This window comes from Phascolarctos cinereus, unplaced genomic scaffold (assembly GCF_003287225.1).
Source record: "Phascolarctos cinereus isolate Bilbo 61053 unplaced genomic scaffold, phaCin_HiC Scaffold_726;HRSCAF=1367, whole genome shotgun sequence".
Taxonomy (NCBI): Eukaryota; Metazoa; Chordata; class Mammalia; order Diprotodontia; family Phascolarctidae; genus Phascolarctos; species Phascolarctos cinereus.
Genome location: NW_027556098.1, coordinates 18,720,262 through 18,742,015, shown reverse-complemented (window position 1 = coordinate 18,742,015; position 21,754 = coordinate 18,720,262). Strand labels below are relative to the sequence as shown.

The window sequence follows — 21,754 nt, the reverse complement described above, 5'->3', positions numbered from 1 at the left end:
TTATTTATAAGAAACACACTTGCAACAGAGATACATGTAGAGTGCTGGAATAGAATCTATTATGCTTCAAGTGAAGTAAAAAAAAATGTGGGGATAGCAATCATGAACTCAAACAAAGCAAAAGCAAAAAATAGCCCTATTTAAAAGAGATAAGGAGGAAAGTTATATTTCACTAAAAGGTACTATACACGATGAAGTAATATCAATGCTAAACATATGTGAACTATGTGGTATAGAATCTGAATTCTAAAAGGACACATGGCATTAAAGGCCAAAAAAAAAAATAGATTAGAAACTTATTTGTAAAACTATAAGGACCAAGCAATGAAAAACTATTTGGAAATAGAGACTGAAGTGAACATGGCATGAAACACACTTGATTTAGACAATACTGAGTGTATTTGTAGATGAATTTGGAAGGAGAAAAACAAGTAGAAAATAAATTAATGGATCAGCAGTTCTTTCTGTGGTAATCTCTTTAGAACCAATAAGAAATTCACTAAATTTGAGGTCATGACTTTAACACCCAGTTTATTATGTAAGGAAGTGGTAACAGCATAACAAATGGTTATAGGAGAAATCTCTGCTGGAAGTAGCACAATTTTAAAGATACTCATTAGAATGGGTTTTCAAGGTATTTCAAAAATAAATGATCTGAAGTTGGGAAATGATTAACAAGGGGTGGCTAAAAAGTCATGGTAAAATATTTCCCTGGAACAGGGACTTTCCAGTTTTGCATTTGTATATTTAACTCCTAGAACAGTGCCTGGGCAAATAGTAGCCACTTGCTAAATGTTTGTTGATTGAGCTATTTACCACTCCATTTCTCTTTTCTCATCTCTACAATTTTTTTTTTTGCTTATAATTTATTCATCAGGGATATCCTTGGGTAAAAATTTAAGATACGACTTGCTTAGGACTGGTGAATGACCTTTTCTATTTGTTGAGGAACATTTAGAAAGCCAAATGTTGATGTTCTCAGGACAAATTCTGGATTGGGGCACGAGTCAAAAGAATGATCTCCATGAAATGCTTTCTACAAACCTATGCCTTTTGAAGTAAGACAGTGGAGTCATGTGATTATTTTAGAACATCATGTACATCAGGGGTCTTCACTGGCCTGCAAAGATTGCAATAGATGAGTTCCTGGAAAATACTAAGAGCTAAGGGATTGCAAGCCAAAAGAAGTGGGAAAGTTGGAGAGTCCCTGGATAGTTCCTATACAATTGAGTTCTTCGATCAGTAAAGGCGTTCCAAGCAGAAATAATCTTGGACTAAGTGAGAGTCAGAACTGAGGAGAGCAAGGAACAGAACTCTGATGTGAGGTGGGACAGTGAAAGGTTTTATCCACACAAGCATTTGTATTCTAAATGACTCATATGGCTCAGGTCTGAGAAAAAAGTTTCTAGTGATACTAGCCTCTTTGGAGTTTTGAAGATAGGGATGCCCATGGTGGTCCTACCTATATGGGAGACTGCATGAGCTTTGGAGTTACCGTAGTAGATGGCTGGGTTGCTTGAATATCTAGAAACCTCAAGATCTTTCCCTTTTCAGGGGAATGTCATACATGCCATGTAAAATATGTCAAGTCCTCAAAGCATGAGGATACCACATGCCTTGGAAGCAGACCCCAAAATTCCTGCATGATCCACCAGAACTAGGAAAAGTAACTGACAATAACACTCATGCTATGCTATATGTAAATAAATATGAACACTCTGTGTCTGTAATTAAAAGACCAGGGTTCAAATCTAGCTCTTTCACCTGCTCACCAAGAGATCATCAGTAATAGCTCCACCTCTTTGGAAATCAGTTCTCAACTCTAAAATAAAAGGGCTAGATGAAATGATTTCTGATGTGCTTTCAAACTCTGATTTAACGTTATGACTGTGATAATAGGCCAAGGCCAGTGGACTTTGCTGGAATCGATGAAGGGTACCAGTGGGCTATGAAAGTCAAAGTCTGCATGATGGTCAATCCATTATACCTACTATGATGAAAACGTTGTACTGAAGACAAGAACAAACAAGAGCCCAAGAAAAAATAGATCTTAGAAGAATTGGGATAGTGAGAGGGAAAGGTAAAAGTATCTGGCAAGAAAAAGAACGGTATTCTGATTTGATTACACATGGGAACACATCCAAAGAAAGAACTCTAGAGTCATAGGTCAGATTTTAACACCCAGAGCAGGCAAACATAATAGGTCAAGATAACAGCCGAATCAGAAGCAATTAAATCTGGCAAAATTTCTGCAGACATCAGAGCCTTTTGATGGCCTTGCTCAGACCTTGAGGCTCTCCCTCCTTTAAATGTTTAATGGTTCAGATAGAGGGTTAGTATTGAAAGAGAGTCAAAAATGTCTAGGGTTATAAAGTACCATTTTCGATAACATTTTTATCTTTTGCATTGAAACACCATTACTCCATATCTTTCTTCTCACAATATAACTCTTCTTTTATCTCTTCAAAACCCATAAGTTGCTTTTAATATTTGCCCCTTTTCCTATAGATGGAGATTATGTTATAATTTATTCAGAGATGGCCTATTTAGCTAGACTGAAGCTGCAAATACTGTCCACCAAGACCCATGATAGTGACCAGGAGGGTAAAGCCCTTGATATAGTAGCATACATGAAATCTTTAAATGAATAAGATTTGGTAGGAAATAGAAAATAAATGTGTGAAAGAAAGGCTAGTGGTTTTCATATAGATATCACTGTCATGAAGAAGTGGGTTTAGAACTCTTCTTAATAGTTACAAAATGAAGAATAAGGACAAACATGTGGAAATCTAAGCAATGAAGATTTGGGAGGAAAATAAGAGAGATTTTCTGAATAATTAGAGTTAAGAATGTGATTGAGATAATATATCTCCCTTCGTGCTTCACAGATTTTTCCCATAAGAACACTTGTAACCTAGTGTTTCAACATTTCTACACTTCTTTAGCTCTGAACATGAATGTTACTTTAATGCAATAGAACATAACATTTTGGTTTAATGCATTGCAGCTATGAATACTGGCTTAACATGCAACAAAGCACGGCATTAGCTTAACATGCAATGTTACATAAATGTCAACTTAAAGAATGATACTTCATAAAAATTACTTTTCCACGTAATGGAGTCCTGTTCAGCAAGCCTTACACTGATAGTCATATAGAAGTAGCTACAATATGATGATCTGAACCTCTCTGCATCTTTTCCCATCAACCATAAACTTTAATTTGATTTGCAGATTAACTTAATCATCACAGCAAACCCTTTCATGCTTGCATAAAATTCCCACCAAAGTATCCCCCATAAGCCCAAAAGCTGATAGAGTAGGGACCAGTATTTAGTTCAATACTCTTATTCACCTTTGAAATAAAATTTTATTTCTAATTAAGCCAAATCTACTCTTTCTTCTCTTTACTACATTTTTAGAGTCATGTATGTGAACAAAAATAGGTTGTTTTATTCTTACAAAATTTCCAAAATATTCTTAGCTTGTCAACTTCAAATACTCATGCACTTTTTCAATTTGCAAGGTGGGTATGTTGATATCATTCACTTGAAATTTATAATTAATATATAGCTAAGAGGAGCTAGATAATATGCTGCATATAAAAATTCAGAATATAAAAATACCTCAACAGTCTAGAAGAATAAACCAAACTTAACAAAGTGAAATTAATACAGACAAATGCATATCAGTTAAAATATTTAAAAATACAGGATTAGGAAAACATTAGTATAATATAGTTTATGTGAAAAAAGGTGTGATGGTTTTAGTCGATTATATGGTCACTTAGTTAATACTATGGCAAAGCTACCAAACACAATTAGTCTTAAACTGCATTAATACATAATGATAGTACTTTGTAGTCTAGTAAGTATTAAACTTTAATATATATTTAATATGTTAAGTATAATATGTTAATTTAACTATTATGCTTTAACAAATCTGTAATAAAATTTTAAAATATACATCTATGCAGCAAAGTAAATACAGTGCCTAACCTGGAATCAGGAAGAGGTGTTCAAATTCAGTGTTGGACACTTATTGGCTGTGTGACCTTGGTTAAGACACTTAGTTGCTATCTTCCTCAGTTTCCTCATCTGCAAAATTGAAATAACAATGGCACCTAACTTACAGTGCATTGTGAAGTCATATGTAATGTGGTTTGTAAATGTTAATCTGATATATAAATGTTAGCCATGATTGCACTACATGTTCTCTCTCTCTCCTCTGTGTATGTGTGTGTGTGTGTGTGTGTTTGTGTGTGTAATAGCTAGCATTTATGTAGAGCTTTAAGGTTTACAAAACACTTTAAAAACATTATCTTAGGTAATCTTCATAGTAACCCTGTGAGGAAGAAGCTATTATTTATCTCAGTTTACAAATGATACAAATGAAGTTCAAAGAGGTTATGAGGGAGGCAAAGTCAAGATGGTAGAGAAAAGCCGGGAAGTTGCCAGAGCCCTCGCCATTTTCCCTCAGAAACAACATTAAATCAAGCCTCTAAAAGAATTCTGGAGCAACACAATCCAAAAAACCAGACAGAGTGAAATAATTTTCCAGCCCAAAAGAACTGAGAAGGTCTTCAGGAAAGGTCTGTCTCACTTGTGTAAAAGGAGAGTAAAGCCCAGTGCAGGGGGTGTCCAGGCAAGGCAACAGGAGGCTCTTAGCCACAACACAAAGCAACAACTGAGACCCTGTGCTCCTGGCTCAGCATGCCAATGGCACATCAGGCCTGCTGTGAGGCCTATAGCCCCAGAGCAGCAGGAAAATTAGCAGACCCAGAATGAAGGGCACAGTAAGGGCAAGTAGCCTGGGCAAACCCAGTGCAGTGAGTAAGCTGCTAGAAGATCAGGCCCAAGAGCTGAAAGCCAGTGACTAGGTCCCTGGACCGCAGGACAGGAAGCTTGGGACAGTGACCTCTGTGACCCAAGAGAAGAGCTTAACTTTTAAAAATGAGCAAAAAAAACCCAAACCCTGATAATAAAAAGCTACTATGGTGGCAGAAAAGATCTAAACACAAACTCAGAAGATAAAAATATCAAAATACCTATATGTGGAGCATCAAAGGGGAATATGAATTGATCTAAAGCCCAAAAAGCCTGTTTTGTAAAAGCTCAAAAAGGATTTTAAAAATAAAATAAAAGAGGTAGAAGAAAAATTTTGGAGGAGTGGAAATGAGAGGTATGCAAGAGAATCCACAGCTTGGAAAAAGAAGCACAAAAACTAACTGAAGAAAACAACTTCTAAAAATGTAGAACTGGTCAAATGGAAAAGGAGGTACAAAAGCTAACTGAAGAAAATATTTCCTTAAAAATTAGAATTGGGCAAGTGTAAGCTAATGACTTCATGAAACATCAAGAATCAGTCAAACAAAATCAAAATAATGAAAAAATAAAAGAAAATATAAAATACCTCATTGTAAAAATCAATTGACCAGGAAAATAGATCCAGGAGAGATCATTTAAGAATTATTGGACTAACTGAAAGCCATGATCAGAAAAGAGTGTGGACAGCACCTTTCAAGAAATTATCAAGGAAAACTGTCCTGATATCCTGGAACCAGAGGGTAAAATAGTCATTGAAAGAATCTACCAATCATCTCCTGAAATCCCAAAATGAAAATTCCAAGGAATATTGTAGCCAAATTCCAGAATTATCAAGTCAAGGAGAAAATACTGCAAGCAGCCAGAAAAAAAAAAATTTAAATATCAAGGAGCCATAGTCAAGATTACACAGGACTTAGCAGTTTCTACATTAAAGGATAAGAGATCTTGGAATATGATATTCTGTAAGGCAAAGGAAGTTGGATTAAAACCAAGAATCTCAATTACCCAGCAAAATTAAGCATAATATTTCAGGGAAGGAGATGGACATTCAATGAAATATGGGACTTCCCAACCTTCCTGATGAAAACACCAGAGCTTAATAGAAACTTTGATCTGAAAGTACAAGACTCAAGAGAAGCATAAAAGCATAAACAGGAAAGGGGGGAAAAACCATGATATTCAATAAGGTTGAACTGTTTATATCCCTACATGAAAAGATGATACTTGTTAATTCTTGAGGACTGTATCTCTATTAGTGTAGTTAGAAGGGGTATACATAGACAGAGGGTGTGTGTATGAGTTGACTTTGATGTGATGATATTAAAAAAAAAAGATTAAGGGTGAAGAAATTATTGTACTGGGAGAAGCAGAAGGGGGAGGCCAAATGAGGTAAATTATATCTCATGAAGAGGCACAAAAGTCCTAAGGAAGTATACAGGGAAAGAAAGTAATGGGGGTGAGCATTGTTTGAACCTTACTCTCATTGTGTTTGGCTCAAAGAGAGAATGACATACACACTCAGGTGTAGAAATTTATCTTACGTGATAGGGAAGTGAGAGGGAAAAGTGGAAAAAAAGGGATGAGAGTTGGATAGAAGGGAGGGTGAAAGGGAAGTAGGAAGCAAAGGAAAGGAAGAGGGGCTGAGAGAAGAGACAATGGATGGAGGTAGTGGTCAGAAGCAAAACACTGGTGAGGGTGAGAGGAGAGAGAAAACTATGAACAGGGAGAAAATTGAATGGAAGGAAATACACAGTTAGTAATCATAACTATTAATGTGAATAGGATGAACTCTCCCATAAAACTGAAGCAGATCAATCTAACCACAAAAGCAACAAGAAAGAAGTTAAGGAAGTGAATCGAATTTTAGAAACATTAGATGCTATAGACCACTGGAGAAAACTGAATAGATATAGAAAGGAATATAACTTTTTCTCAGTGGTATCTAGCACCTATGCAAAAATTAACCATGTATTAGAGAATAAAAACCTCACAATCAAAAGCATAAAAAGGCAGAAATATCAAACGTATCATTTTCAGATCACGGGGCAATGAAATTATGTATAATAAAGGGCCATGGAAAAAATAGGCCAAATATTAATTGAAAATGAAATAATCTAATCCTAAAGAATGAATGGGTCAGGGGCAGTTAGGTGGCACAGTGGATAGAGCACTACTCTGGAGTCAGGAGGATCTGAGTTCAAATCTGACCTCAGACACTTGACAAGTATTAGCTGTGTGACCCTGGACAAGTCACTTAACTCCACTGCCTAGCCAAAAAAAAAATGAATGAGTGGGTCAAACAAAAAATCATAGAAACAATCATTAACTACATCCAAGAGAATGACAATAATTAGACAACACACCAAAATTTATGTAATGCAGCAAAAATAATTCTTAGGGGAAATTTTATGTCTCTAAATGCTTACAAAAAATAAAACAGAGAAACAGGAAAGTAGAGAAAGAGGAGATCAGTAAATTGGACATGCAATTAATGAAGTTAGAAAAAGAACAAATTAAAAATCACCAATTAAATAACAAATTAGAAATTCTTCTTTTACTACATGACTAATGTGGAAATATGATTAATTATGATTGTACATGTATAACCTATATCAATTTCTTACTGTCTTGGGGAGGGGGGAGATAAGGAAGGGAGGGAGAAAAATGTGGAACTCAAAATCTTATAAAAATGAATATTGAAAACTATCTTCATATATATTTGAAAAATACTATTAAGTGGGAAAAAGATAAAGAAGTTACAAGTCTTGCCAAGGTTCATTCATTTAAGAATAAACTGAGGCAACATTGGCTCAGACAGTACTTGATTACATCACTCTGGCCACTGCATCATCAAGTTACGCTATGCTATGCCTTAGTAAGACAATACAATGTGCAGTTCAGTTCATCACGTTTTATGAAGGACAATGACAAGCTAGGTCCTGAGGTGTGTGTGTGTGTGTGTGTGTGTGTGTGTGTGTGTGTCTATGTCTGCATCTGTGTCTGTGTGTCTGTATGTATATGTGTATGTGTATGTACGTGTATATATGTGTTTATGTACAAAGACATATATACATATATATGTGTATGTATAGGAAATATATGTAGATGTAGATATTATTTCCTCACTTCCTTTTCCCTGATGCTTAAAGATGGATATAAGAAGGATCCATGGTGCTGATCAAAATGGTTTCTGGCATTACATAAGCCAGGTTTAATAGGATGATTTTGGCATAAACTTCAGAGTAAATTAGAGAAGCAGAAGAACAATATTGATAAGTGGCCAGGAAAACAAGTTTTGGAACTGAAAATCTCAAGTGTTTGTAAAACCCAAGGTGGATGCAAAGATTGTAAGACAGAGCTCTTAATTTTGGAAACAAATATGACAAGGATAGTAGAGCTATTTGAAGAGTACAGGCTTCAAACAAGGAAAACAAACAAGTCAGGAAATAAAACACAAGGTATACAAATAAAGGGTTTGATACAAAATGAATAAGTAAATTAAAATCAAAGATTTATTAATTATCAGGGTCTCAAGATTAAAAAAAACCCAACCATTTGTATTCGCCATTCTATAGATATTTGAGAGTTCTTAAGTACAGTTTATGTGGAGCAGACCTCAAACTTTAACTTACCCAATATTCCCTTCAGTTGGGATCCTTCTGCAACATGGCTGTACTTACTGAATTTAATGTCAAACATCATATAAAAGAAAGGATAGTGACCAAGGCAGAGAGACCCCTTGATATCATGCCATATGAGAAATGTTTACATGAACTAAAATAGGTTAGGCTATAGAAAAAATGTGTGAAAAATGATATAGTGATTTTTTTGAATTTGACACTATTGTGTATAAGTGGGAAGGGAACAGGGACATGCTGGTAAATATTTAACAATCAGCATTCAAAAAAATTCTGTATTATGTATTTTGGGGTTAATACACGTTATTGACATTTCCTTCATCATTTTATTAAGTTTACACTAATAAAAAAAAATAAATCAAGCCCTAATTTGTAGCATTTGCCAATTTTCAGAGTGCAAATGCTATAATTGAAAATTTAACAATTGGCTTTCAGAGCTAATTAGGATTCATTCTAGCATACCCCTCAGATAGGTCCACCCCCATTGGCACCTAAAAGAAGGTCTAGCAAAAATATGTGGAAGTTGTGAAGAGAAAGACTTGAGTTCAAAGTTGGGGAGAATTTCCTAATAATTACAGCTGAAAATAGTGCTCCTTATGAGGAAGTAAATTCACTGTCATAAGCTGTATGCAAATGAAAGCACTCATTTGTTAGGGATACTGTCATTGGGAATTATTCACTGGGTAAGGGGTTGAGGAAGGTAACCTTTAAAGGGCAGGATATAGAAAAGCTGAGATATTAGACGATGGGTTTTTTTCTTTCTTCATCATGACCAAGTAGAACTTTTAAAAATTTATTCCCTGTTTTTGTAATCAATAATCTAAAGAAAACATTTGGAATAATAATGTATTATATTAACATTCAGTGATTTTTCAGACAAATGAATAAATAGAACAGTTAAACATGTAGATATATGCCTAATTTCAAATTCATTTAAAAATGCTATGATACTAAGAAATACTTTAGAGCCTTTTGTCTAGCTTTAAAATATTTGCTCTGTAATTTAATGTTTTTACAAATACGTAATAAACTTTTTGAGTTTCTAATTATGATCCATTTATATTATAATAGGAAGAATAAGAACACGATAATGAAATTGGTTTTGTTTTGTGGTCTATCACAAGATTCACATATATTATCAGTTACCCTAGTAATCAATATTGTTTATTCAATTTGCCTGACATTTTACTGTCCTGTGAATGTTTGAGATGTTGTTTTTTACATTTCTTCTTTCAAATCTGGCCTAAAATTATGTAACTCTATCCAAATTAATTCAGTGGTTTTAATTGTCAACTGAAGTTCAAGCTGAAAAAGAACATTAATTATTTTGGTCCCTGTTCCCAGCATAGTCACCAGCACATGACATAAGGTAGAGATTTATTTTCTTAGGGGAAGAACAGAATAGTGTCACAGCAAATGCGTGCAGTCATGACACCTTCCCAGTTCCATTTACCACTCTCTCCACACCCCATCATGAATGAAGAAATTGTGCAGCAGTGGATTGAGGGAGCAATCAAATAGCAAGGAATTTCTATGCCATGTCGGGAGTTGTGGGAAATGTGAATACTATTGAATGCAATTCAGTGAATTCAATTGAGGAGAAATAGAGGAATTTATAAACCGTGAGACAACCAGAGGGTTTCCTTTACTGAGAAAAGGAATTGCCAAACCAAATCAAAGACGGAGCAGAAAAATAGTGGGAGATGATATAGAGGAGCAAATTTGTGACATTATTCTACATTGGTAATGTGAGTTATAAACACTCCAAAGATATGGGAAAGTGGATCAGTTTTTTTAATCTTTATCAGAGTATTCCCTATATAACTTTTTGAGGTAGGTGCAAGCCCATTCGAGAAAGAAATAATGTTGTGTTAACTCATTTTTTTTAGGTTGACATGAATTCCTCCCCTTTAGGGGAGGAGGTAAGTAAATCTTACCATACATTCAATGTTCCGCTAAGCTGAAGTGTTTGCATTAGAATATTAGGGGCTTTTTTCTTTTTGTTATGATTAACTAGATTCAAGTTGTATTATTATTTCCAAGATGAAACCTGGCTAAGAGCAACATCATAAAAGAAATTTTAGAATGAAGCTCCCAAATTGAACCTGGTCTATATAAACCCAAAAACTTTAGTTCCAGGACATGGGTTTCATTTTGAATTTTATCTGATTCTCAGCTCCCATTCCAAGTGATATTTAATTAAGTATTCATGACTAGCATTCTAATTTGGTTCATAAACTTCTCTATAATGACTCACCAAGGCTTTGCTGGAATGAAGATTTATTATATCAACTAATTTTCTAACATCTACTTCTTAGTTCCACCAATTAGAGAAGATAGATAGGCATGTCTTTTCACCCCATTCAATAAAAGAACATAGAAATAAAGCAAAAGGAGAGAGATAAAAAGAACTGGAGAAAATAACATCATTTTTTGTCCTTCCAAATAACTGAGGCATTCTTTGTGGAGTAATGCTTCTGTATCCTAAGAAAATTAACTGTGAGTTTTACTTTTGGAGCTGATTGTTACAGACCCCAGAGTTATGTTATAAAATGATTGTTCAGGGGAAATTGTACACTGAAGGCATGTCCAAAGCACTGTATGTTTTTTTCAGGTAGCCGATTAATTGGTTATCTACTCAAAACGTCTTTGGTGCTAATGATACCAGCCTGTGAGCTAACATGGTATACAGGAGAGGATATTATTTATAACTTGGAATCAGAAGTCCTTTGTTTGAGTTCTGATTGGCTAATCTTGAGCAAAATGATAACTCTTCAGATACTCATTTTTCTAATGAATAAAATACAGGTGATAATACTTGTACTACCAAAATCTTATAGGCTTATTCTGAGGATCAAATAGTATATAGAATAAAACTATTATAATTTTAAAGTGTCCTATAAACGTGAGCTGCTGTGTTTTTTTTCATTTTTTCATGGGAGAAAACATAGGTCACTGATCATAACATCAAAATTCTATAGTAAGAGATGAACTATTTAATCCATCCTACACATTTTTAGATAAAGAAACTGAAGCCTAGAATGATGAGATGACTTTACCAAGAACATATAATGAACATAGCTCTTCACCTCTAGATAACAGTCTTTTCATTATATCCTCTTTTCAGTGTCTCAGAGCAAAAAAAAACAATTTGAGTCAACTAGGGAGAGAAAGAGATGGAGAGACAGAGGCAGACAGAGGCAGAGACAGAGACAGACAGACATGCAGGACAGAGAAGCAGACACAGAAACAGACTGAGAAAGAGGAAGAGAGAGGGAGAATAAATTAATAAATATAAGGCAATTTAAAGTAACTGGACAAAGGTTTGGTAATTCGTGGCATATATGTAAATGAAGAGTCAGCATTTAAATTTACTTTGAGTGGCAGGACTAGCATCTTTCTTAAGAAAAATTGACTCTGTTAAAAGATGTCTTTGTCTCTCTTTAATTTTTGCTATCAATTAGCACCTCTTTCTTCCTTCTCCCTACCACTTTTCATAGCTATATGGTTTTTAATCGCTATATGGTTTTTAATCTCTATTCTTGTCAATTTATTCCCCCTAAAATCAGTTTATCAGTCCTGAGGTGGTGAATTAAGGATTAAGAGATCACAATCTCTCCCAGTAGGATCCTGGATGTAGAAAAGTCTCTTTCCTCTAATTCCAGAAGAACTGTCACTCCAACTGCACTTGTCTCACAAATGAATGAAGAAATAAAGATGTAGGTGATGAATATGCCACCTCTGTAACATTGCCAAACCCTTAGCTTCACATCTTTTCTCATGGCAGATGGTGAAGGTATTCTGTTAATGTCCACAGCTTTTTTTTTTCTGATAGTAAAAGTGATGACTACATATAACTTTGAGACATGCTCATAGATCATACAACATCACATGTGGAAGTATCATTTGAGATCAAAGAGGAAGTTTTTGAGGAATCTTAAATTGCTCTCTCATCAAGCCCACTGTAGTTTACTGGAAATATTTACAAATAATAGGGATGCACACAAGTCTTTAAACAAAACATGGCACAGCCTAAACTGCTGCCCATTTGTTCTTTTATGTCCTTCAATTAATGAATTTATTTGTATCATCTACAATGAACAGTCAAATTTGGCTAAAATATAAAATGATGCATACCATGAAATTAATATTACTTATATTAATAATATGAAATTAAATTAATAGCATTAAATCAACATGGAAATATTGAAGGGAACCAGTTTATGGACAATCTTAGGTTCAGAGATGTAGAACTAGAAAATAACTTTAGTGTTCTGCTAGTCCAAACTCCTTATTTTGCAGTATAGAAAACTAAAGTCTAAGGAGTTTATGTGATTGTGCAAGGTCATACAGATAGTGAATGACAAAACTATAATTTGAATTCAGGTTTTTTTTTTTTTACTTCAAATGTAATTCTCTTTTCACTGCACTAAACTACCTTGAATGCAAGGCTAAGAAATTAGTATCCTACCATATGGGCAAGCAGCAGAGTACTTTATTTTTTTGTTGTTGTTGTTAGGAATAAAATATAAATTTAATTTCAGAGTGAGGAAAACAGGTTAGCAAGCCAAAGTCTTCCTGAGAATGAGGGTTCATGATTTTTGGTAGGGATTGGGTTTTTAAGTATGAAAATCACAAAAAGGCAGGACCCAATACAGTCATTTTTAGATGTGGAGTAAACAGTTCCCACAGTAGGCCCATGTATGCACACATCTTTAGGACAACCCAGGAGTTCTTGGGTCCTGTGGGAACTAAGCTGGTTAAGGCTAAGTTGGTTAGGGTCTTTGAGGCTTGTGATCATTTAGCAGGATACAGAATCAGAGTTATCATGGGGGAAACAGGAGTGCAGCCCCTGGTTCAGTTCACTTAGCAGTTACAAGTGCAGGGATTATTCTGATCAGGAAACGTGATTGACTACTTTCTGCTGCAGCATGTCAGCTGCTTCTGGCTCTAAGGTAACTCCTTTCCAACCTCAAAGTGTCAAAAGTACACAGCTTTGCTGAGAGTGGACTCCACGTTCAATACTACTTTTATAGGATTCTTCCCAGGTGAAGACTTTGTGCACCACTCTGTCCTTCACTTGAGTGAAAAAAATCTGCAATATGCAACTTCTTGCCATGTTACTGAAATATTTCATCTATGGCTTGATCACAGAACCATCTTTTGGGTGCTGTGAAGCAACATGATCTTCTTGGGTGGGATAGATGATATAGTAATCACTGAAAGTAGGAAGTCACTTTTCTCTGAACCATCCAGTTCCATTGGTTCAGCATCAGTTTGAACAATACCACCATCTTTTTGTTCTCCTCTACAAGCCTGGATTATGAAGATTTTTGGTTTCTCTTCAAGTGCTGGGTAGTTTTCATTGCTGAGCATTTAAAAAATGTCTGATAAGTGGACATTTTCGTCCAATACTGTTTTTATAAAGCCTTTTCCTCCAGGGGCCATGCGAGCAACAAGGCAGAAGCTAGCGCCATCTTTATTCCACCTCAAAACTGTGTTAATTTCTCCATTAACTCCTTTTCATTGGAATGTTTATATTCTGTTTGGCCCCTGGTCTGCCTTTCTTCACACACATCACAAAAGCCTTTCGAGTTTTGTCCATGTTATGGCATTCCAATTCAGGACCATCATTTTCATATTGTCCCTTCCAATTCAACCTTGAAGTAATTGCTATTTTCATGAAAAAAAAAAGACTTGTTTACCTTTCTGCAGCATTAGAGACCAATGCACACACATACAATCCCTCTTCCTCTCCCTCCAACATCATTTCTCCTCCTTGGTATTTTGTGATACTTTTTTTTTTTAAAACCTTTCTGTAGCATTAGAGACAGACACATAGGCATATGATTCATCTTCCTCTTCCTCTTCCTCTCCCTCCAAGATCATTTCTCCTTCCCAGTATTTTGTGATACCAGCCCAGCTACCAGGTCCTTCTGGCCCATCCTGGGCATCCTCAGAAACACCAAGACGAAGACCCTGGGGCTGAAACTATTCCACAGCAGATTGGCCAAAGAAGAGGTTGTGGAGGCCTTTTCCAGGTCCTACAACATGATTCTGGGCTCCTTCCTGTAGTTCCTCAGGTAAAACTTGAACTGTTCCAATTCAGGCTGAGTCGACTTATCCAGTGTGCTAAATACCCAAGCTTGGAAAGCCTTCATGGTGGGAGAGGCAGGGTAGGGGGCTTCAGGAGAGGGGGGCACACAGCAGAGAGCTTAACAGCTAATAGGCAGCCAAGGGTAAAGTGAAATAAATTTCACCCTGACTCTGCTACCAGGTCCATCCGGTGCATCCACAAGAACACCAAGACTAAGAACAGGTGAGTTCAGGCACCATAATGCTTCAGCAGCAGATCAGCCAGAGAGGAGGTCCTGGAGGCCTTTTCCAGGTCCTACATCATGATTCTGGATTCCTTCCTGTAGTTCCTCAAGTAAAACTTGAACTGACACAGTTTGGACTGTGTGTCCAGTGTGCTAATTATCTGGGGGAGACAAGGTAGGGAGCTTCAAGAGAGGGGTGGGCACAGCCTTGAGCTAACAGCTAAGAGGCAACAGGCCTTGAAGGTGAAAGTGAAACAAGCTGTGCCTACCTGGGAGGAACTGAAACTATCTGACTACTACTGGGAGTACTGAGTTCTGGCGGGAGAAAACCAGAGTTCTTTAATTTAAAATGCTAACATTTATATACACTTTGTGCTTTAATACTATATACTTTGTACTGTGTGACGCTACCTTTTTTTTTTTCAAATTTATCTTGGCTTGCAGTTCCATTACTGAAGTTTAGTAATACGTTTCTTTATGTTTCCACATATCAGCCCTGGATGAGATAATGTGAAAGATGCTGACTAATGGCAGCGGGTGCAGATGTTGATTAGGTCAAGGTTTTGGTATGTCATTTCTTGGTAAAATGATTCAATTTATGAATATGTGTTGAGGCTGTAGTATGTCATGTGCCATCGGGGGTTATGAAAAACTATTTGTAGATCTTTGTTTGGTGTCTGGTTCCAAACTTTAGAATGATATGAAATTGCTACAGTGTCATTTATTGCCACCCTTGAGGTGTTCAGCACAATGATGCATCCTTCTGCACAACAGTATTGGGCTGAATGCAAGTAGCCCATTAAATGTGCATGTGACTTTATCCAGGGACTCTTCCAGTTCTCACGGGTATGAGCTAGCACTGTAGGGAAGTAAGATCAGACAGTAATTTCCCTCAAGCACTCATTGTTCTTTCTCCTTTTTATGTGCATTATTACTATTCATATTTTTTAAAAAGCAGTGGGTCTTTGGAAAGACATATTTGCACAGCTCCCATCTTTGCAGTATAAGAAATCACCTGAAAATACATGAATTCTGGTCTCAGCATCCAGAATTTTTTTTACATTGGAAAGAATATTTGATGGTGTTGGTAGAACCAGATTCAGGAAGACAGGTTACTATTGTCATGTGGATGAATATTACAGCTAAAAGCTTAATATGTGCTGTGCTAATGGAACTGACTAATAGAATAATTTAAGATTGCCTTAAAATTGAAGGTTTATTTCTTCCCCCAATTTTATCTCAATAATAGTGTGTTCAACATTTTAACCAATATTTGTTAATGTCTACATATACAAGGCACAGCCTGAGGTGGTGAGGATGCAAATACACAAATAAACAAACCTTAACATAATGTCACATTCAAATTAGAGAAAGGCATTAAGCGTAATTCTAGAATTGGGACCTAAGTAGTTGAGGATGATAAGGTATGACAGCATGAAGAGAAGATAATGAGGGGTTTTTTTTGTTTGTTTGTTTATTTATAAGTGCTTAGCTAACCCTGAAATTGTGTAGCATGCAGTGAATTGCAAGAGGAATAGGTTACACAAAGAAAAAGTTGTTCACTGACTATGGCTTTAGAATTAAAAGCCATCAATGATGTCCTGTCTGCAATGATTTCACACAGTCAAATAATGACTTAGAGAAAGAAGTTTAAAAAGTGATATATCTTGGCAGGATTTGCAAAGTATGTTTTCTGATTTTTAGTTACAGAAATATGGTGGTACTTTAACAGCAAGGTCAATGTATTCTTTAACAAGGATACTCCCTCTAATGGCATTTATCACAGTCCATTAACTTCTTTGCATCTTGTGTGAATTTTTTTTCCAGATCTTTCCATAAATACTCTATAAAGGGGTCTACAGAAATTTTCCATATCTTTCTCTACAGTTCTTGACATTGCATGGATACCAGAGGAACATATGGATGACCCACTGATTGTTCCATTACCATTACATTTTCTAGTACATTTTTCATGTCAATTCTCAATGCTTTATTACTGATATAGTACAGTCCATTTATGTTCATTAATAGACTCTTGATTGACCTTTGAGTGACCTAAATATTAATTCTAAAGATATTATGACCAAGAAAAGAACATTCTTATCACCAAAGTTAATGGCACTGTAAGTTCATTGTCATAAATGGGTGTGGTTTAATCAATGTAAATGACACTTAAGTAGATATTTTCCTATTTTCTTTGGCACTGTACCCTAAGAACCACAAGGATTTTCCATCTGACTCATGGTTGAAAACCCCCACATGTGCTGTCTCATCCATTAGAATATGAGTTTCTTGACAGCAGGAAATGTCTTGCTTTGCTATTTGTATATCCATATCTTAGCACAAGACTTTGAACATAGTGAGTACTAAATGAATGTTTTTCATTCATTATACTATACCATGCTTAAGAAGCAAGCAGTACCACTAGAAACATTGTTGTTGTTTCTCTAGAGGAAACTATTATTTATTTACTGTTGTATAACTTATTATATTTACCTAAGACAAAACTTAAATTAAGATAATTTTATGTTTAAAGGAAAGCTGTAAAATCTAATAAGACTGTAAGCTCCTAGTATAAAGCCTATGTTTTCTCTTTCATCCCATGGTGCTGTCTTTAGTACATTCTATGTAGAATTATCCTAAAATATAGTTGAACTATTTATGGACAATCTTCCAGAGTCACTTTGCCTTTAGACCATGTTACAATAAGAATAACGGAATTCCAGAGCTGTACAGAACCTTAGACATTGTGTTCTATACATATGCCTCCTTCAATTAACATAAGAGAAAATTGAGGGTGATAGAAGTTAGATAACAAAACTAAGTTCATTTTGCTATTAAATGGCAAGGTTGGGACCAGAACCTCAGGCTTCTGCCTCTTATTCTAGAACTGTGTCCATAAAATATTGCTGTTAAGTAATAACATTATTTTAATAATTAATAAATTAAAAACCTATGTATTAAGCAATTATGATGCAATAATCTCTATACCAAGTGTCAGGCATACAAACAGAAAAAAAAATTAGTCATTCTATCAATGGACAAGCATTTATTAAGAATTTGCAGTTGTTCTTGCTATCGGCTAGCTCACATTTTACTAAGGAAAAACAGATATGATGTGATGTGATGGTGTTGAAGATAATGATGATAACCATAACCAATAAGTAGTAGTCCCCCTTGGGATTCAGTAGAAAAATTAAATAAACTCATTAATAAATTCCTCACAAAGTAATTTATCCTTTAATTATTTAAGGCTCTTCTTTATGCTGATGTAAATCAATTTAATTCAACAAACATTAATCAATCATCTATATGTGGGTTCAGAGTTGAGTTCTAGAAATACAAAGTGAAAACCAGCAGTGTCCCTAGCCTGAAGAATTTGGCATTCTAGAGGGCTAGGTAGGGTGAGTTGGGTGGAAACAAAACATGGAAAAAAGATAAAATTTAAAATAGAATATGATAAATAATATAGAAAGAGTCAAAATCAATGCCTTCAGAGAGTCAAAAATGGAAGAATTACTTGAGCTAGAGAGATGAGGGCAGGATTCATAGAAGAAACAGGACTTGAGCTGGTCATTGAAGGAAAAGAAATATTTTGACAGGTAGAAATATGGGAACAATCATTTCAAGGTACAGGGATTGCAAGAGAGGAGGAAAAGAATTAACAAATACTATAATTGGGTTGGAAGACAAAATTTAAAGAAAAGAATAATAAGTAATAATACTGTAAAGACTGATTGGAATGAGATTGTGGAAGGCCTTGAATGACAGGGTAAGGATTTTGCACTTTACTCATTAAGTGGTGAGGAACCATGAAATATTTAGAACAGGGGAGTGACTTATTTTGTGTATTAGGAAGATTACTTTGAAAATGGTATGATGGAGGTATTGGAAAAGCAAGAGACTGGTGAAAGCTGCATTTATACTTAAGTACTTCCCTGTGTCCTAGGTTCCTAGCATTTTTAAATGAGTCAGTGTTATCCCATAACTATTTTGAGACAGGTGTTTTTGTCTTCCCTATTTTACAATAAATTGTTTCTCCATAATTTGTTTTGCTACAATGAAAATGGCTTTTTTCTTCCCTTTTACCATGTAATAATTCTCAACTGCATCCCTTTTATAACATTGCTTACAGACTTCCAGGTCATATGACCAACAAGATGGAGGACTAGACTTTTTCTATGAGCCTTTCAACCTTTCAAACTTTTCCAAAAGAAAATTATATGCCAGAAGTAAAGCAATTTCAGGTATCTTCATGGTTTAGGATATTAAGAACCCAAAGATTGTTAAAAATTCCATGAACTAACTCCTAAATCACAGATATAATCTATCCATTGCTGCCCACCATGTTCTAGGCATCAAGGCTACTCAGGCTGACTCAAATGCCTGTTTTGCAACCAAACCCAAACTGCACTTTCACCATTTCCCATATTCTTTCCAGTGAAGTGGAGATTCAAGTTACAAACCAAAAATCTTCTGTGTCCATAATATTCAAGGTTGTGGCAGTGTCCTGTACTTAAAGAGCTTTGCAGAAGAATTGAGGAACATAGGGAACAGGGCAGTGTTTAAGCTTACAATAGAGTTCAGATTTACACTTTGACTATGACTTCTTCCCAGGGCCATGACAACCCAACTCCAAATGAAACACATTTGCCATATGGCAGTATTATGTATCATTGGTCCAGATGATTGATGAAAAGAGGGAATAGGTCATAATACCATATGTGGATAGTTATGTAACATTCAACTAAACCCAAAAGAAAGAAGCCAGCACCCAGATGAGGTCAGTTCTGTCCTCCCAAAAGTCACTTGGGACAGACATCTAGGCAGGTGAACCATGAATTTCCATATGTAGGAGAAAATTAAGATTCTTTGAGATCTAGCCTCCAGTGATATTATCATCAAAGGGAAATGAGTTAGAAAGTGAGCAATAGTGGAAAATAACAGAAGGAAAAAAGACTGAAGTTATGTGAATTAACAGGAGGAAGAAAACTCAAAGACCTTAATGATAAGCAGAAAAACCCACAGAAAGGAAATTAACAGTGGAAGGAAGGGTAACCTCCAGATATAGTAAAAGGTTATAGGCATCTATGCATAAATCATACAAAAATAATTCAACACCCGAGGAGGCAGAGGACGCCAGGGATTTTGAGGAAAAAATGGAAATACATTGTACTATACTTGAGTAGTTTAAAAGAGAAATGAGAACAGTGAGAATAGAATTTGTAGAAATAATTGGCAGAATAGAAAAAAAAATTAAATCCACAGTGGCAAGTTCACCAAAAAAAAAAAAATAGAGGACAATGGGCTGGGAATGCAAATAGATGGAGGCAAAGGGTGATGTGGAATAAGAATAGCAAAAAGAAGTTATATTCAAAGAAAATATGTTCCCTTTACAAGCAAAAACTGTCCATCTTGAAGAAAAGACCGATAGACTGGCAGATAGATAGATAGATAGATAACAAAAATTATAGGTCTCCCAGAATACATGTAGAAGAAAAAAGAAACCTAAATACCATAATGCAATATAAAATATAGGAAAACAACCCAGAACTTGTCATTACAGAAAACAAAGTGCCAATCAAAAGAGTCTATAGAAGGCCTCTGGAACAAAACAAAAATAAAACAAACAAACAACAATAAATAAGGCTGTAAGCTTCAACACATATAGCTGTTAAGTTTAATAATCCCACTGAAAAATTACAAACTCTGCAAGACACCAGGAGGAATACCTACAAATACAAAGAAAATAAACCTTGAATAATACAAGATTATCCTGTACCCACCAGAAAATGCATGAAAGAATGGAATGGTCTGTTCAAAAGAGTAATGGAGTTCAAGATGGAGCTCAAAGTGACTTAATCTGTAAATTGGAGCTTAGCCATAAATGGGGGGAGGATTTTAATAAGAAAACCACACCTGAAAAGATTATTTTGGAGAAACCAAGATGGCTGAGTAAAGGCGGGAATTCACCTGGCCTTTCACAAATTCCCTCCAAACAATGTTGAAATAGCACATCCACAGAAATTCTGGAGTGGCAGAACAAATAAAATGATGTGGTGAAACAATTTTACAGCCCAAGTAAACTTAGAAGGTTGGCAAGAAAGGTCTATCTCACTGGAATGAGAATAGAGTGTAGTACAGAATTTACCAGCATAGTCCATGACTAGCAAACTAGCAGCACACTTTGGGGGCAACTGAATCAGCAGCAGCAGTGACTTCTAGAAACTCTCAATCCACAGACAGTCAAGGGGTTGGACAGTTGGTCAGAAGGAGATAATTGGAAACTTTTTGCTGGCACTAAGAGTAGAACTCTGTTGCATTGCCTACACATGGTTCCAGGTAGCAATACCAAGGCAAGAAGCACAAGTAGGAGTGGGGACCCTGATCATAGTTTCAGAGAAGAAAAACAGACTTTGTGATAACTCATAGACCAGAGCATAGGTCAGGACAGTAGTAACCACACCTCTCCTTACCTCATACCACCTTGGAAGAAGTGAAAACTTACAGAACCCCAGCTCTGAAATTAGCAGAATCAAAAGCATGAAGATAGAATAGTATCACTTACACCCTGGGTTCAGAGCCCAACTTTAAAATAAAGTTAAAAGTGAACAATCTAGTTGTAAAAATGAGCAAATAACACAAAAAAGTACCTGATCTTAGAAAAATGGTATAGTAACAGGAAAGATAAAAACACTAACTCAGAAGAAAACAGTGAAATCAAAGCAGCTACAGTGAAAACCTCAAAGAAAAATATGAATTGGTCTCAGGCCCTAGCAGAGCTGGAAAGGGATTTTTAAAATCAAGTAAGAGAAGTAGAGGAAAAAATAGGAAAACCAAAGAGAATGATGCAAGAAAATCATGAAAAAGGATTCAGTAACTTGGTAAATACGGCACCAAAAATACTAAAGAAAATAACTCCTTAAAACATAGAATGTGCCAAATTAAAAAAGAGGTAGAAAAATCCACT

The 21,754-nt window shown here is 35.6% G+C and overlaps 1 pseudogene; it reads right to left on the bottom strand.

Annotated features, from left to right (window-relative positions):
- Positions 1 to 13,444: 13,444 nt before the first annotated feature.
- LOC110221561 (caspase-14-like) lies at positions 13,445 to 14,625 on the bottom strand (annotated as a pseudogene).
- Between the last annotated feature and the right edge of the window lie 7,129 nt (positions 14,626 to 21,754).